Source organism: Macrobrachium nipponense, chromosome 12 (genome assembly GCF_015104395.2).
Source record: "Macrobrachium nipponense isolate FS-2020 chromosome 12, ASM1510439v2, whole genome shotgun sequence".
NCBI classification, from domain to species: Eukaryota; Metazoa; Arthropoda; class Malacostraca; order Decapoda; family Palaemonidae; genus Macrobrachium; species Macrobrachium nipponense.
In genome coordinates this window covers 11,079,642-11,086,329 of record NC_087205.1, presented here as the reverse complement: position 1 = coordinate 11,086,329, position 6,688 = coordinate 11,079,642, and the positions used below count along the sequence as shown (strand labels likewise).

The 6,688-nt window shown below is 33.0% G+C and overlaps 1 long non-coding RNA gene across 1 annotated transcript; it reads left to right on the top strand.

Annotated features, from left to right (window-relative positions):
* Positions 1–3,012: 3,012 nt before the first annotated feature.
* On the top strand, positions 3,013–5,971 carry LOC135224937 (uncharacterized). The gene is made up of 4 exons (XR_010316830.1): positions 3,013–3,331; positions 3,563–3,644; positions 3,903–4,026; positions 5,222–5,971. It is a non-coding gene; the product is annotated as an uncharacterized LOC135224937 (long non-coding RNA).
* Positions 5,972–6,688: the final 717 nt, after the last annotated feature.

The window sequence follows — 6,688 nt, the reverse complement described above, 5'->3', positions numbered from 1 at the left end:
CCGCCAATTCTATTATTGCTTAATAAATTCCTCCTCAGTTAAACATATATGAAAATATATTAATTCCGAGGTAGAGCGAATTAGATATTAAAGGACATTGTAGCTCGATATATGTATATGAATCACGGAAATGTGATATGACTTATATATATATATAATATATATATATATATATATATATATATATATATATGTTTATATATATATATATATATATATATGAATATATATAATAAATATAAATATATATATATATACTATATATATATATCTATATATATTTTATATATATATATATATATATATATATATATATATATATATAGTATATAGTATATATATATATATATATATATATATATATATATATATATATATATGTATATATATATGTTTATATGCCACATTCACCAGTTACAATCGCGTACATGCTGTCATCACATCTCTATTTCCATGATTCGGTTACGCCCCCTTCCCGACGGAAAGCTCAAAATCGTATCCCTGTTTAGGAAGAAGAAGGAGCTTATCAGTAATTTGACAATGTGACACCATCTGTACTTAGCTATCAGCATCAGGAATTCCTATCCTCTTAGTTATTAAAAGTGTACCTAAAAATGTTAGGTAGCAACGATGTTAAGGGGCCATTACCTTCAACACTACACACACGTGTGTTTTTGTTTGCATAAATGTATGTCTGTATAAAGAACACGAGTGTATGATGGATGGGCGTATGTAATATAATTAATATAATAATTTCAATAAAAATAGCTTTCCCTGCAATGAAGAAGAGATTCGACGTACCCGTACTGAGCGGCCATTGAAAATGCACTTATGGGGAATATATTTCTATAATGACGATACGAAGAAAATCTCATTTGGTACACTTTACTCTTCTCCGGGATGTAATGAGGAGAGGAATCCAATTGGATGGTACCAGCTAACCGTCCCCCCCTCCCCCCTCTCTCTTACCCTGTTATAAAATATGGAGGGTGAAAAGCAACCTCTGAAAATATGTCTGCTTCATAAGCGCTGCTCTCTGAAAAACTTTGGATGTTGACGTGATCCTTCATTTTATTTTATTTAGAGGAATGAGACAAGGTTGTGTTTTGATGTTCGAATACATCTGAGCATTCATTCATGACCTTCACACCGGCCTAGATGAAAAATTTACGGGAAAGAATGACAATACACGTCTTTACATTTGTGTATAGCTGTTATAGCAAGACAGCAGGACTAAACTTACAAGCATTGTTGAAGTTTTTAAAAACAGCAAAGACGCTATTAGTAAATGTTTATTGCATACTTTCCAGAATCAGTCATTCATGACTGTAGGAAACTGATGTTGCTTCTATCTCCTTAAAGTCATTTTTCTTGCTAAATATTTTTGTCGGTCTTTTTTTTTTTCTCTTAAAACATCATTGCTTCCTCTGATTTCCAATTTTCACTCATGTGTGAGCGTGTGTGTGTGTGTTTTTTTTAACAAGACAATATTTTGCTCATCCAAGAACACGTACAGGGAGGAGAATGCAAATGGAGTGATTCCACATTATTCTGTCACGGCAACCATAGCGGTATTCAATTTAATTTCTAAAAAAAAAGAAAAGATCCACGTCGAAATAAATTCCTTGCCATCGGAAATACCGGATCACTAAACCTTTCAAGCTTTTTCCCCTTTTATTTATCCGCACTGGCAGATCTATAGGAAGCTCTCTCTCTGTGAAAAAGGCATCGCTCTTCTCCTTCATTTCTATGCTAATTCGTCGCATTGTGATTCAAGTGGTCCCAAAACCTTCTCCTCGCCAACTCTGATGCTTTGCCTTCCATGTAGTATTCTCTTCTCATATAGTTCACAGTGGCTACGTTTGCTTGAACTGTACAAAGATTCTAACAGGCTTTGGATTTCAGACAGAAATTCTCGCTAACTCGGGGAGTAAGTCTACAAACTAATTAATTGGGGGGGGGGGGGGTGTTACTTAAGAAAGGTCTATGAAAGAGCGTAAAAAGGTCTGAAAAAGGTTTTTCACGTTGAGTTCAAGATACAGGAATTGTGGGATAGGATATTTATGATTTATCTTTAAGAATGAAAATGTAAAAAAATAAATAATGTGAATGTTGAATAGCACATAACAATTATTTCTAATAATTAATATAAAAACGCATTTACTTTAATTTTTCGTTGGCGAAACAACCCTCTCTTTGGCTGTAGATTTTAGCACGAGCCCCGGGCAAGTTGGGGGTCGGATCAGGCCTCGTTTTTATTTGAGTGGATCTTCTGCTACCTATAGTGTTTTTAGGAAAATTATCTTTCAGATCAAAATGGCGCATTCGTGTTGAACATTTCAGGAAATACAACAACTTCTTTCTTGGTGGAATGATTTACATTTTGCTGTAATATGTCGTTTGGTCACCAAAAAAAAAAAAAAAAAAAAAAAAAAAATTGAAAAGGCAATGGCCATTGTAATTTTGTTCTCGTCTTATTTTGTATTTCGTTATCTATATAAGACCTCAAACAATCATCTATATCCGCTACTGATATCAAAAGTGCATTCAGCTGTCTAATAACCAATTTTCATGCTAATGACTATCTACATAGATCAGGGTTGAGCAACACAATGGCACGCGTGCTAAGTTAAGTCACACTAATGACCTCTCTCTGTCACGCGAAACCTTCCCTACGGTCACCTAAGAAAAAGAACTGCAAATGATGTTCGAAGTGAACTATTTAATTGTTTTCACAAACGACAGCTTACTTAACAACATGAAAGTTCTGTTATAATTTTTTTTTATACGAATAAACCCAGTTTGATAAAAAAAGAAAAAATCGTAAAGTCATAAAACGCAGAATCATACAGCGAGTGCTAAAGCACAAAAAGCTCTTTTTGAAACAAGGAGCAAAAAATATTATCTTTTCTTTCTCGTGAATCGTTTAAGTTTAAAAAAAAGGGACTCCACGATCCTTGATGATGACGTCAACAGCAACTGGTTTCTCGGTAAGCAGATTCTTATCGCATTTCGAGATCCAGACTTCCAGGGAGCAGCGAGCGAGCCTATCAAATATATCTCTCTTTTGCGTGGTTTTGTGACGCTTTTGGACTCTTGGAGTCGGACAGTTCTTTTCCAGAAGAGGCGACAATAATTCTGTACCTGCTGAACTTACGAATGGAGTCTGGTGGTTGGAGTGATTTTCTCTGGGAAGGCTAAGTTTCATTATGGTTGTTAATATTTATATAAACTTTTGAGAATTCCATTTGCTTCGGTGTGTTGTCTGATTATACCTATCACAATATAGTTCTTTGATCTGGTTGCTTAATGTAATGGCTATTTATAACAGGTAAGTTTTTGTTCCTGTTTCTTGAATTAAGGTTTGTCAATTAAGATTCAAAACTGTAGCTTACTTTATTACTCATGTTTTCGAAGTTTTTTTATTTTTATCCCCTACAATTTGCTGTATAGACTATTATTTTGTAAATTTCGTATACTTATTCCTGTTCTTGGATAACCATTTATTTTTTACTTTTCTGTAAGGCTTGACTTATGGATTACCATTTTTCGTCTCTTCTAGGTAATGAAACTCGAGGAGGCCTTAGGCCATTTGTTCTATGAATTTAGTATAGTTTAAGATCAGTAAACAAGAGTCCATGAAGGTTAGTATACAATCTACAACGTACGTTTTTTTAAAACTTATTTAAAAAAAATGCAATATTTACATTATCTCAACAGTCAAAATCATAAACGCAAGAATTTGTAACAATACTCTTTGAATGAAAATCCTACTGAGTTTTGTGTAATACTTTTTTAAAACTTATCATATTTTCGAATCATAAGAAGATATTACCGGTTGTAGTTATTAATTTATCAAAGTAAATCCATATACTACTCTAATGTATATTTAAAACTTTCAGATTTAACTGAAAGCTAGATCACCTTTAGGGAGCAAACTACGACTGGGAGAAATATAACCTTTTTTAATTCAGGATAAGGAAGGTACACAACATTCTCTTCTCTGGTTACGCTTCATAAAACAAGGTGAGGAATTTGTATAGTTTGTTTATCAACCAACCAAACTAACGTCCCTTTTCCTTTTCCCTCTACCGCTACAGGGGCACCGCCCCTGTATGGGTGGAGGGCCCTTCCATGCCCTGTTCCACAGGTCTTATGACCCGTGGGCAGGTGCATGGAAGGTTCTAATTATTATTCAATTGAATTTTAATATTCAGATGGTAAGTGCATTAGTATAGCCAAGTTTAAGAATATTTTAACCTGTTTCTTTTAGCTATTTAACGTAAGAAATATTCTTAAAAACTCTTCAAGATAAGAGAATCATAACGTAAATTCAACTCTAAAAATATATTTTAGAATTTTTGAAGTTGATAGTCAAAGCTGTGTATAAATTAGTTCTGTACTCTTGGTTACATAAAGATTAACATCAGGTTACGCAACTTTCTAAGTATTGCTATGCTATTCTCTAAAGACTAATTATTAAATTGTAGTTTAGGTTTTTTGTATCTGTAAATTTAAAAGTAAGTTTACCTTTTTAACATATTTCTATTTAGAACTAAAACAGTAGTTTGGTAATACATTTGGGTTAAGATTTAATGTAATTTTCTCTACTTAAGTTTTTGTTTTTAGACATGGCATAATTTATAGCTTCAATTTGTTCAAAATTTAGTTTAATGTAACTCTGCTGTCATTAGTTTATAATAATTCTAAATAATATATAGCCATTAGTACAATGAGCAGACCTGTTTACAATTTAATACGATGGACAGGCCTAAGCATAACTATTACGGCTTTAAGATAACCAAATATATAACTATGAAAGTTGACACTTAAATTATTTAAGTAATGTTTAAGATAAAAAATAACTAAAATAACAGGACAAGGAAGGGCCGAGATTTGTAGTTTAACTTGGCAGCTTTGATCTCCTGACCTTTTATGAGGTCGTTACCCTGGTCAATTCACTAGGTAGCAATTTTGTATAACTGGTTCCTTGGTTTGCTCTCTCTCTCTCTCTCTCTCTCTCTCTCTCTCTCTCTCTCTCTCTCTCTCTCTCTCTCCAGAGGCTTTATCAGTAAAGTGGTCTGTCTGAAGGGGAAATTAATCTCTTGTGGAGACTCATGGCAGCTAAGTTAAGGAAACCTTTTTATTGATTTTATATGAATCATAGGTTTAATTTTGTCATGACAACAAACACTTCTGCCCCGTTTTTTTCTCTTTACAGGATATGGCGAATGGAATGGCTTACCGGTATTAAAGAACTCTTGCTCGTTGCTTTCCACCAAAATAACTTGAGGTGAGAATGGAGGTTGGCGTTAAAGATATGCTTCACTTTATGATAAGGTGTCCTGCATTGATAGTTCACCGGTGTAATTGGTTATGACACTTCAATTAATATTAAATGTACGTGTAAATACCAACTTTATTACCTTCACCATGAAGAACAATTGCAGATTGCTGAGATTTCATTGCTATGGAATAAGTATTAAATTATCTCAAGTTGTCTTTACCTTCCCCAGAAGATTAAATTTTAAAATCCCCAGGGATTTACAGTACTGTGACTGTTTTAACTTAATAAAACATAAGTCAGACCATAAGTATACCATTACTTAACAATATTTCGGGTAATAGTCATGGCGTTAACATCTTTTAATACCTGCAATTATTTCGGCTGAGTTTATAACAGGAGAGAAAAAAATTACTTCAAATGTAATTTAGATGTTGAGTAGTCTGATAGTTTAAGGTAGACAGAATCTAAATTTGTCTGAAAGATTTTAAGGTGTAAATAACTTACCCTATAATTTAATTCGTATATACTGTCATTTTCTGCCTTTTCGTGTTCTGAGAAGGTATCAAGGTGTAAGCAATTCGCCTTATTATTTAATTCATATATACCGTACCGTCCTTTACTACTGTTTCGTGTTGTGAAAAGGTATCAAGGTGTAAAAAACTCTTTATTATAATATAACTCTTATACACTGTCTTTTACTAAAGTTTCGTGCCTGTAGTTGCAATGAAACTAAAATTTAGATGAAAAGTTTATCGGAAAAAAATGCCTAATCTTCTATATAAAACAATAAAGCCTATCAATCTTGACTTTTGTATTATTGGCAGATAGTGTTACAAACTGACTTGGCTAGCAATTATTCAGTTAATTGCAAATATAATGTTTAGTTAATCATTTATATAGAACAAAACTACCTAAAAACAAAATGTTAAAGGTGATAGCTATTTAGTCAATGGATGGTTTTAGTTTGAAGTGATGGAAAATCTCTCTAGGTTTTTGCCTCTGTATAGCGGATGCTTGTCCAGACATATTCACACAAGGTACTAGTTAGACGAAAACTTAACAAATTTTTTTTTATATTTAAAATATTAATTTCTCTCTCTCTCTCTCTCTCTCTTCTCTCTCTCCTAATCCTTCCCTCGCCTCTCTCTCTCGTCTCTCTCTCCTCTCTTCTCCTCTCTCCCTCCATGTTGAAATGGCCATAATAAGTGATGTAATTTATGGATAGTGTGGAATCAACAGCTGAATTATTCCTAAGATCTCTATTTTCTTAGATTTTCAATCAATAACATCAGTTATGTTTATCTTGGGAGAATGTCCAAATATTTGATGAATGAAGACAATGATGAAAAATAAATCTTATGTCCTTGTAAATGGTAACAAAATATCAACAAATTTTCTTTT